General features: G+C 41.9%; 1 pseudogene; it reads left to right on the top strand.

Annotated features, from left to right (window-relative positions):
• The first annotated feature begins 8,026 nt into the window (after positions 1-8,026).
• LOC105821615 lies at positions 8,027-8,600 on the top strand (annotated as a pseudogene).
• The last annotated feature ends 3,645 nt before the right edge of the window (positions 8,601-12,245 follow it).

Below are 12,245 nucleotides of genomic sequence, written 5' to 3'. Positions count from 1 at the left end.
GATAAGCCCGCCTCTGGCTAAGCCGCAGTCCCTCACGTCCGGGCTGGAAGGCCTCAGAAGTCACCTGGGCCCACCCCCTACTTCAGGGATGGTGCCCAGAAGGGACAAGGCCTTGCCCAAGGCCATGGTGACGCTTCCAGGACCAGAAGCCCGGCCTCCTGAATACTAACCCTTTTCACAATTCTGGATGTCCCTGGGACTGTACCGTGGACTCCAGGTCCCCACTGCGAAGGTCCTTCATCTGGCCCTTTCCCTGGAGTTTGCTGCCACTGTCACCCCCAAGCTTCCAAAAATCCTCCTGCCCAGGGGTACCTATAAAACCCTTTCCTGAGCTCCTCCATGGCACATACAACGGGGGCAGGGGAGCTGGGAGGGGTGTAAGAAGCTGCCCTCAGGTTTCTGTTCAGGGCACACCAGGAAAGGGAGATGAGAGAAGCTTCTCCATTCTCCTTCTCCGTGTTCTGAAAGCTTCCAAAGACTGCCATCAATAGCAGACAGGTGTTGAGGGGGAAACTGAGGCAGCTAGTCAGTCAAAAAGCAGTCAGCCTTCTACCTGCCTGCCAAGCCAGGAATCTGAACCCCCACCATGCACCCATATCCTTCGACCCAGATTCCCCCAGACGTGTGACAGATTTTTCATGTTTAGCCTCACTGTGAGAGCAGAAGCCTCCCTTTACGGTCTGCCTTTCTAAGGAGAGCCTGGAGGACTAGATCCAGCCCTCGCACTTACCCTTTCTCTCTGTCTCCTAGAGTGCCATAAACATGGCCAGCTCCAGGGGAGTTGGAAGCACAATTGAACCCCAAATAGCCAAAAAATTATCCATTTCCTGCTTTAAAATCTACCCTGCTAAATTCCTACCATTATCGTAGAGGCAGATTTCTCAATTCAGCAGTTCAACCCAGTAAATGGGACGTGTCGCCATCATTTCTCAACTGAATTACTACATTAGCTGGCTTCCACCCTTGTCGCCTTACAGTCCATTCCCAGCACAGCAGGCAGTTCCCACCCCTCCTTTGCTCAAGACCCTGCGCTGGCTCCCATCTCACGCAGAATAACAGCCCAAGTCCTCACCATGGCCTGTGAGGCCGTCTATGTCATCGGACCCCACCACTCCTCTAACCACCTCACCTAATACTCTTTCCCTTGCTCTCTCTCAGTCAGCCACACAGCCCTTCTTACTGCTCTGAGAAACCTGCCAGGCACATGCTCACCTTGGGGCCTTTCCTCTGACTGTCCCCTCTGCTGAAATGTACCTCCCTTAGATGTCATTTTCATCCTTCAAGTCAGCTCAGATGTCACTTTCTAACCAAGGCCTTCCCTGACAACTCCATTAATACTCGTGACCGCCCCCATCTTCCTCTTCTCTTCTTTTTTTTCACAGCACCTAATATATATTATTTCCTTATTTATGATGTCTACTGTGTGTCTGTCTCTACCTGCCATCCCATAAACCCTAGGAGAGCAGGGGTCTTTGTTTCACTGGTATATCCCAAGTGTCTAAACAGTGTCAAATGAATGAATGAATGACCATGTACTGATGTGCATGAGCAGTCTTGGAAGCCCTAAGGGGTTATATAGACTTGTAAGTCCCTCCCTTGTGGCTCTGGGAGCATCAGAGCTGGTCGAGAGAAGGATACTCCCAAGGAGCTCACAGTCAGGTCACAGTCAGTTGTGCTTTCAATCACAAATTACCTCCAATCCTTGCCACAAACAAATGTGAATTCATGCTAATGTTGATGGGAGCCTCCAAAAACAATTCAGGGGTCAGAAGCATGTCTTTTAGCCAAAAGATGCTCCTGGAAATTCACTGCCCTTGCTAAGATTGTTTTTTGGTGAAAATAGACTCTGTGGTTAAAAAAGAAGAAGAAGAAAGAAAAAAAAGCACTTTGGAAACACAGCCCTGAATTCCTTAGGATGGACTGAACTGAAAACATGATGGTGGTCGCACTAGAAGGACCTGCCACCAATCTGACACATCATCCAATTATGAATGGGAAACTGTAGCAGGACAACTTCATCCTGAATAATGTCCGAAGGACACTTTCTAGAGCAATTGATGAGCCCATGTGCAATGCTTCATCAGGAGCAGATGTGCTCCTTGTTTTTCTCATTACCGTGATTTACTGTCTTCTGAGCTTATTAAAGACAGAGGCTTGAGCCCACTTTGATGTGTGTGTGTGTTTGTGTGTGTGTGTCCTGGGTGGATGGGGATGGAAGGAATGAGAGAGGGAGGGAGAGAGGAAAGGAGGGCCAGTCCAGGAGCTGGGGAGATTTCTGCTCTGCCCTAGTGGCATGGGTTCAGCTGCCACCACCCCCAGTTGCCCCCAAGGGCACCCAGTTGGCTGAACCTGGGCTGACAGGGGGGTCCACTTTGTGGAGTGCTTCCCACTGGCACCCCTTCAAAACACACACGCGTGCATGCAGGCACACACCCACACACACGTGTGTGTCCATGCACCTGCTTCTACCAAGTCAGATATATCCTCATTCTGCTACATGACTAACGGCCAAATGAGCAGAGAAAGAGATGACACTGCTCTTCTCTGCTCCACTCAGGATGCTGGGAATCTGTTTCATTGAATTGAATAGGCCCGTGTGTTTTAGAATTTTCTTGTTCCACAGTCACATGAACCTAGATTTTCTTCCTCAGGGCTTGGGCTACTTTGCACACATACACACACACTAACTCACACATGCACACATACACTCAGTCACACACAGACACACTCACACAAACACATATATGTATACACACGGGCTCACTCACACATATAGTCACACACACAAACACATAAACACGCACACACAGTCACACACACAAACTCACACAAACACACGCACACAGGCTCACACATACACATGGTCACAAACACAAACTCACACAAACACGCATGCATACATAGGCTCACTCACAAACACACTCCCACAGTCACACATACACACGTTTACACACAGTCACTTACACATATACATACTCACGTACACAAAATCACTCCCAAACACTGACACTCACTGACACCCTCGTATTCAAACACCCACGTTCACACATGTACATGGCCTAGCATGGCTGTTGCCTAAGGCAGCACTATTTCCTCGGCACTGTTCTGGGGTGGGGGGCGGCGCACACAAAGAGTCAGAGAAACATCCAAGCTGGCAAGTCCCAACATTCCATTGGCTTGTAACCCCCTTTCATCATCATCATCATCAGAAAAAGAAGATAATAGTATATAATCTCTCAATCTCCACTAGGTATTTTTAAATCATTTTGTTATTTTTGTATGACACATGATAATGAAGTTATTTTAAATCTGAAGTATTTTATTTAGATTTGTATATGATTATAAAATTCATAATATTTTCATGTTAGCTATAATGTTTAATAACAATCATAATAAAGAGAAAGACAAATTTGGACTTTTCCCATTTTAAAGAGTGACATGTGCTCTTTTTTATATTAATTATGGAAAAACAAAGCATGATTTGTCAACCTTTTAAGTGACATCAAGTGTGATTAGCCTGAAGACCAAATGTATGTTTAGATGTAGATTACATTGAACCACATGTTACAGAATCAACTACCATAGATGCAAAAACTACCTTTGTGACCTAATGTTTGGGATTCTTGTATTTGAACTTTAAAAATCATGTAGTCATTATTTGAAATTTACATCTTGTGTCTACATGATTAGCAAAGAGACAACATTCAAGACTGTACACGCTTGAAGCTCCGACTTGGGGGGAGGGGGGAAGGGCAACATACGTAACCTAAACATCTGTACCCCCATAATAGGCTGAAATAAAAAAAAAAAGACTGCTAGTTGTAAGCACTTTTCTCCAAGGGTTGCTAGTCTTTATTCCAAATAAATGAAAGACCAAATCATTTTGGCCTTTGCCACTATATTTTCTGTTAACATCGTTTTTTGAAGTAATAGAAACATGGTGTGTTTTATAGGAATTTTGGTGAGGTGAATATCATTTACACATCTGGTGAAAATCATCCTGAGGTGAAATTGCAGAATTATTATCATTTTATCCTTCTCATTAGCTTGCATTAGAATATCAGGTAGTTCTTATGCTTATGCTTTTAAGCAATGGCCCTTTACAAATACAAAATGGTCAATATTTTCTTTAAATAAGAATAAAATCAATTTACAACCTTATAATGAGTCAATGACCATGGGGAATCGTGGTATTTAGCTGAATTATAAACTGATATTAATCATATCTACAGTAAGCCCCACGTGTTTACTCAACACTCATTGAGATACTTTCATACTAGTCTGGTTTTAAAGGAGAAAATGTTTACATAATTTTTAGTGAAGTTAATTTTAATTGAATTTGAACTAGGAGTTATCATTGCCTTCAAGTTTATGAAACCCATGAAACACCATCACACACCCCCAGCTGGGAAGATTAACTGAGGCCATTCCACAGGTGAGGACATGGAGGTCCAGGCATGCCAGCAGGGCATGGCAGGGACCTGGATGAAAGGCAGGACGGAAGAGTAGGAAGATAAGAAAATCTGCGTTTGAGCTTGGCTCTCCTCCGATGGGACCATGGGCAGATTACTGCTTCTCTAGGCCTCTGTTTACTCAGAAGTAAAATGGGAATCATATCATTCTACTTATCTTAAAATATTTTTATATTTTGAACCCAAATATGCCTGATTTGGAAACATCAGAAACCCTGCAAACTTTGCTGAGGGTTTTGAATGAAGTTCATAGCTGACAAGGGCGAAACCATAGCACAGACCAAGTACTTGGAGGTAGGTAGCCCTGGCAGAGATAGGTCGCCACTTTGTTCAATACACAGAGCCCTGGCTGCACCTACACAGGCATGGATCTCAACACATGCTAAGTAGAATAAAAAAATGGAATCACACCACGCCACATAATCAAAAGGCTGAAAATCAGTGACAAAGAATAAATCTTAAAAACAGCAGGAATGGGTAACATTTAAAACTAAGGAGTTGAAACTATTAGAATTCTAGAGTAAGATATTGGAAATATTCTTCTAGACATTGGCCTAGGCAAAGAATTTATGAAGAAGACCCAAAAGGCAATCACAGCAACAACCAAAATAAATAAATGGGACCTGATCAAATTAAAAAGCTTCTGCACAGCCAAAGAAACTGTCACAAGAGCAAACAGACAACCTACAGAATGGGAGAAAATTTTGGCATGCTACAAATCCGATAAAGGACTGATAACCAGAATCTACTTAGAACTCGGGAAAATCAACAAGAAAAAATCAAACGACCCTATCAAAAAGTGGGCAAAGGACATGAACAGAAACTTTTCAAAAGAAGACAGAATAATGGTCAAAAAACATATGAAAAAATGCTCAACATCTCTAATCATCAGGGAAATGCAAATTAAAACCACAATGAGATATCACTTATCTCCAGTGAGATTGGCTTTTATCAAAAAGTCCCAAAACAAAAATGTTGGTGTGGATGCGGAGAGATAGGAACACTCATGCACTGTTGGTGGGACTGCAAACTAGTGCAACCTCTGTGGAAAGCAATATGGAGATATCTTAAAGAGATACAAGTAGAAGTACCATTCGATCCAGCAATCCCATTACTGGGCATCTACCCAAAAGAGCAAATGATACTGTATGAGAAAGACATGTGCACCCGAATGTTTATAGCAGCACAATTCACAATTACAAAGATGTGGAAACAACCCAAGTGTCCATCAATACATGAGTGGATTAATAAAATGTGGTATATGTATACCATGGAGTACTATTCAGCTTTAAGAAATAATGGTGATATAGCACTTCTTGTATAGTCCTGGAAAGCGCTGGAACACATTCTACTAAGCGAAGTATCCCAAGAATGGAAAAACAAGCACCACATGTACTCACCATCAAATTGGTATTAACTGATCAACACATAAGTGCACATATAAGAATAACATCTATTGGATGTTGGGCAGGGGGGAGGGGGGAGGGAGGAGGAGGGAGGAGGGGACGGGTATATGCATTCACAAAGAGTGCAATGTGCACCACCCGAAGAATGGACATATTTGAAACTCGGACTTAGTGGGGGAGGGGGGTCAAGGGCAACATACATAACCTAAACATCTGTACCCCCATAATATGCTGAAATAAAAAAAAACGGCAGGAAAAAAATGACACATTGCATCAATAGGAACAAAGATAAAATTTCTACTGACTTCTCATCAGAAACAATACAAATCAGAAGAAAATGGAAAAACATACCTTTAACTCACTGAAAGAAGAAGTGGTCAATGTAGAATTCTGTATCTAGGACAAAATCCTTCAAAACCAAATGTAAAATAAATACATTTTCAGCTAAAAGGAAAAAGCTGAGACAATTTGTCACCAATAGAATTTCACTATAAGAAATGTTACAGGTAACTCTTCAGGCAGTAGGAAAATGACACGAGATGGAAACCTAGAGCTGCACATAGAAATGATGAGCATGATTTGTTGAATGAAATGCAGGTGATCCCACCTCAAAAGCCAGACATTCGAGAAGAAAGCACCCATCTTATTTCCAAAATGAAAATGATCTTACTGTGTTCTCTAATTATAACGGTAATGTATGATCATGATAAACCTTCAGAAAATAGAGTAAAGTTTTCAGAAGGAAACAAAAAAATCACGTGTAATCTGATTATCCAGAGAAAATCACTGTTAATATTTTGGTGTATTTCTCTCCAGTCTCCTTTCTTTTGATATACATAGATAAGTATGTATATACGTATAAAATGGGATTCATACTGTACAAGCTATGTTGTAAGATTACTCTGCACTGAATATCCCTGTAGCTAAATCTTTGCCCATATCCTGAATTATTCCCTAAGGATGAATTACTAGAAGTGGAATTGCTGGGTCAAAGCAAATGAACAGTCACACAGTTTAAGCTACGAGCTAACAATTTCCTTCCAGAAAGACTGCACGATTTTCACTCCTGCTGTGCCGAAAGACAGTGCCCACCATTTGTACCCTCACCAATAGTGTGCTTGGTCTGCCTTTTAAAAATATTGGCCATTCGATAGACACTATTGCTTTCGTTTGCATTTTTCTGTTTATTAATGAGAATGAACTATTTTTCATGTCTGGGGCCATTCGGAGTTCATCATCCCGAGGCTCATTCTTATTCTGGGGCACAGTCAAGCCAGACCCTCTCCCTCCACAGCCCTGGCTCTGTGTCCCAGCTGCCTCTCGTACTTGCTGAATGACTTTGGAAGAGGGGTTAATTTTGCCAAGCCACCATTTTATTGACTGTAAACAGAGGATACCGCCACCCTCACAGGATTGGCATGAAGATTAATAAAATGGTATGTGTCAGGAAGTTAGCACAGTATCCGGTACTTAATAAGTCCCACTAAAGGTACCAGAAGAATAAATAAGTTGGTGCTACATACCCATAGGATAAAAGACTTCATGTTCTTTCCTGAGTTTAGGAGAATGTCTCTAGGCTTTCACAATTGGCTACGATTTGGGCTATTTGTTTGAAGTTGATTTTTTAGAATCAAGAAGTTTACCAAAATCTTTTACTAGGAATGTTTGTTCAATTTTATCAGATGTTTCTTTGGTGTCTATTGAAATCATCATGTGCTCAGTGACCTTTGAACTGCTGGCTGATGTGATTAATTGTAACAATGAATTTTCTAATGTTGAATCGCCCTTGCATGTGTGTATTCCTCCATTCATAAAATATTTATAAAGCATTTACTATGTGTCGGGCACTGTTCCAGGCTCTGGAGATACAACAGTGAAAAAGACAAACCAAGTCCCTGCTCTCATGGAGCTCACATTCCAGTGGTAGCGGGAGGCGATAAGGAAATAAATATAGAATATCGAGTTGGCGCTGCATCCTCTGCCTGCTGCCATGGCCACCCACAAGCTCGTGCACATCCGACTGGGAGAGAGCGCTGGCCATGAGGAGGTGAAGCACACAGGCAGGCGTGGCGAGGTGCTGGCTATGAGTTTGACATCTGCTTCACCTCAGCACGGAAGAGAGCAATCCGGACCTTCTGGACAGCGCTGGGTGCCATTGACCAGATGTGGCTGCCCGCGGTTAGGACTTGGCACCTCAATGAGCGGCACTATGGGGGTCTGACTGACCTCAGTAAGGCAGAAACTGTGGCCTAGCACAATGAGGCCCAGGTCAAGATCCGGAGGCGCTCCTATGATGCTGCCCGCCCGCCGTCCCCCACCTGCAATGAAGCCCGACCACCCCTTTTACAGCAACATCAATAAGGATCGTAGCTATGCAGATCTCACTGAAGACCAGCTACCCTTCGATGAGAGTCTGAAAGACACTATTGCCAGAGCTCTGCCCTTCATTCGTATGAAGAAATAGTTCCCCAGATTAAGGAGGGGGAACGGGTACTGATTGCAGCCCATGGCAACAGCCTTCGGGGTAATTGTCAAGCATCTGGAGGGTCTCTCTGAAGAGGCTATCATGGAGCTGAACCTGCTGACTGCTATTCCCATGGTCTATGAATTGGACAAGAACTTGAAGCCCGTCAGGCCCATGCAGTTCCTGGGGAATGAAGAGACCGTTCATAAAGCTATGGAAGCTGTGGCTACCCGGGGCCACAGAGGTGAAGGCCAGTAGGCAGAATACTGCCCAAGGAACACCCTCTCCACCCTCCCATTCCTCTGCACCTCTCCCCTGCATATGTCACACTGACCACATCTGGAGGCATCATAAGTTGTAGCTGCAGATGTGGACCAGTGGCTCCCATTTTTATCTCAGTCATTTTTTCTCCTGCACCTACTCCCTTCATATAATCTAGTCAGAATAGCATCTCTGGAGCCTGGGTTCTCAGTCCAAGCCAAGGGAAAACTCCTCATACCCAAGAGTTGAGAGATAGTAACTCGGGGTTTTGTCAGTGCTTTGTTTACTAGGCACCTGCTTGAGTAGGGGCTAGGGAGGAACCATGCAAAGGCACGACCAAATGAGAACAAGAGAGACTCTTTGCTCCCAGGAGCCAGTCCTGTATTCTACCGTAGTCGGGCCACTGTCTGGGGGGCTCTAGTCATTCCAGCAGAAGATGAATGTAACCTACATGCTAATGTACAGAAACAGCTGTTTCCTCCCTGACCCCAGAGGAGCTGGCTCCAGAAGGTTAGGATCAATCCCGAATTAAGTTTGTCTTGCATTTACTTTTATAAAAAAAGAATATATAAATAATACAAAACAAAAATCCTCCTGGGGTTTCTAATGGCAGTTGAAATAGTCCCATATATGGCCATCAGAAAATAAGCCATTCCTCACACCAATATGGGATAAGCCCCTTGACTTCTAAGGGGTAGGAGTGCATTCTGCTGTGTGTTTTAGAATCCTTCCCTGGCCTTGTTTTGTGGCAGGGAAATGCCTCTTGATCATGTCCAAGTGTGTCTTTCACTGTCTGATTTCTGAGTCATGTTCTAGTTGCTTGGCCCTGCCATGTGGGCCCAGCACTCATTTTGAGCATAACTGTACTAATCTTTTTTCCACATCCAGTATAATAAAGGAGAGAAGTGCAATATTAAAAAAAAAAAGGATGTCTATGCAAAAGATAGGCATATACTTGGCATGTTTGAGGAATGGCAAGATAACTTGTGTGGCTGGGAAGCATCTGGAGAGTTTTAAATTGGGGGTGGGGGTGACAATCGGATTGATGTGTGAAAAAGGTCACCATGACTGCTGTGTGAGAAGTGGGTTGGAGAAGGGCAAGAATGGACGCAGGGAGGCCATGCAGGAGCCTGTTGCACTAGTCCCGGTGAGAGCTGAGGGTGACCATGGCTTGGACCACAGAGCTAGTAATGGAAGTAGGTTATGACTATGGATATCCACATGACTATGGATATAGTCATGTGTCAACCACTGGGACATGTTCTGAGAAACGCTTCATTAGGTGATTCCATTGTTGTGTAAACATCATAGTGTGTCCTTACATGAACCTAGACTGTACAGCCTACTCCACAAGTAGGCTATATGGTCCAGGCTTTTGCTCCTGGGCTACAGACCCATACAGCATGGGACTGTACTGAATACTGCAGGCAACTGGAACACAATGGTCAGTATTTGAGTATGTAAACATATCTAAGCATAGAAAAGGCACAGTAAAAGTATAGGATTACGGTGTTATGGAACCACCATCCTATACTTGGTCCCTTATTGACCAAAATATCATTATGCGGTGCGTGACTGGATTTGGACATATTTTGAAGGTAAAAGCCCACAAAATTCATTAAGAGAAGGTCTGGGAGGCATGAGAAAAACAAAGGAGTCCCAGGGATAGAATGCTTCACCATAGACTGAAACAAGGAGGATCATAGGAAGAGGAGGTTTTGGAGGGAAGACCAGGAATTTGGTTTGGATTGTGTTAAGTTTGAGATGCCTGTTAGATATCCAAGAGGAGATGTTAAGTGGGCATTTGGGTACCTGCGTCTAGAATAATCCTTGTTAGATGTGCTTCATCATTCTTTTAATATTGTGCTGAATTCTACTTGCTAGCATTTTATTTAGGAATTTTTATTTGATTGGTCTGCACTTTTTTCTTTTCTTCTGGGCTATCATTCTCAGGCTTTCATACCCAAATTATGCTAAAGACTCTGATCCAAATGATCCAAGTTGAACCCCAGGAATCTTCATTTTTTTCTTTTATTCTTATTTATAATTGACTCTTAATACATATTTATGGGGTACAGTGTGATATTTTGATATATGTATATAATGTGTAATGATCAAATCAGAGTAATTAGCATACCTATCACCTCAAATATTTATCATTTCTTTGTATTGAGAACATTCAAAATCTGCTTTTCCAGCTATTTGAAAATATCCAATAAATTGTTGTTAATTATAGTCACCCTATGGTGCTATAGAACACTAAGACTTCAGGAATCTTCATTTTAAAAGCACTCCATGGGATTTCTGATGCAGGTGGTCCAAGGACCATTATTTGGAAAACAGTATGCTTTAATGTTTTCAAATTCTTTTAATATTATGTATCCATTGAGCTCTCTATTTATCCTTCAGTCAATTTTGGTCCTTTATATTTTCTTATAAAACCATATATGATAGCTTAGATTTTCAAAATTTAGCATAGAATTTATAAAATAATATCTTATAATTTTTAAAAACCTCTGTATCTGGGCTAGAGATACCCTTTAGCATTATGATCCCTCTTTTTTCCTCATATTATTTGCCCAAGTTTAGCCAATTTTATTTGATATTTTCAAAGAACCAGCTCTTGAGTTTCTTTTTCAACTGTCTTCTACTTCAGTAATTTTTTATTTTTTCTTTATTAATTGTTTCTCTATTTTCTTTAGGTTTCCACTGTTGTTGATGTTACTACTGTTGTATCTCTCCAACTTCTTGAATTCAATGCTCAATCTTTTCTTTTTACTCTTTCTTCTCTATTTACAAACCCAATTGACTTCGGGAAAGATGCCAGTATGAATGTGCTTGACAGAAATCTCCTACCACTGAAATGAACAAAAAGGCCCAAAGAGAGAAGAAACTTCTCTGGCAAATGGTGTCAGGCACAATAAAATTTGTACTGAAGTGTTAGAGTATTCTAGGAGCCAACACACAACCCTGCAACCTCTGGGCATAGGATAATAAAGATAATTCCAATTCGTCTCATTAATTTTCTCTGGCTTGGAGGGACAAGATCTAAAAAGTTCTCCAGAAAGGACAAGAAGCTCTCCTCTACTTAAGTTTTTCCACCACAAAAGATCACTGGGGAGTCAAACAGGAATCAAGGTAGCTGATAGTGATTTTCTTCCTGTTAAAACCAACTTGTAATGATGAAAAAAGCTGGGGCTGGAATAGGGGAATGGAATTAATCACAACACAAGCTACCAATACCAGTAAACAAAAAACAAACCACAAACAATTACTGAATATTTCGGGAGAATCTGCAGGAAAAAAAAAACAAATAAAAACAGCAAAACCAATGTGAAAAATGAGTTGAAATCAGTGAAACAGAGTTAATCTAACAAACAGGAAAGAATTTTCTAAAATCTAATCAGCATGCTCTGTGAGATTTGAGAGAATATGCAGATATTCTCTTGCAGGGCACTATCAAAAATGAAAATATTAGAGAATGAGAAAGAATCCTTAGAAATATTCAACACGATTGACAAAATAAAAGTACAAATGAGGTACTGACTAGCAGATTGAATGCTGCTGAAACTAGATTTATTAATTAAAGAACACTGCAAGGAATGATCACGGAGTGCTGAGCAAAATGACAAGGAAACGGGA

The sequence above is a fragment of the Propithecus coquereli genome, unplaced genomic scaffold (assembly GCF_000956105.1).
Source record: "Propithecus coquereli isolate 6110/MARCELLA unplaced genomic scaffold, Pcoq_1.0 Scaffold583, whole genome shotgun sequence".
Lineage (NCBI taxonomy): Eukaryota > Metazoa > Chordata > Mammalia > Primates > Indriidae > Propithecus > Propithecus coquereli.
Note: the sequence above shows the minus strand (reverse complement) of the source record. Positions and strands in the feature narration are given on the sequence as shown.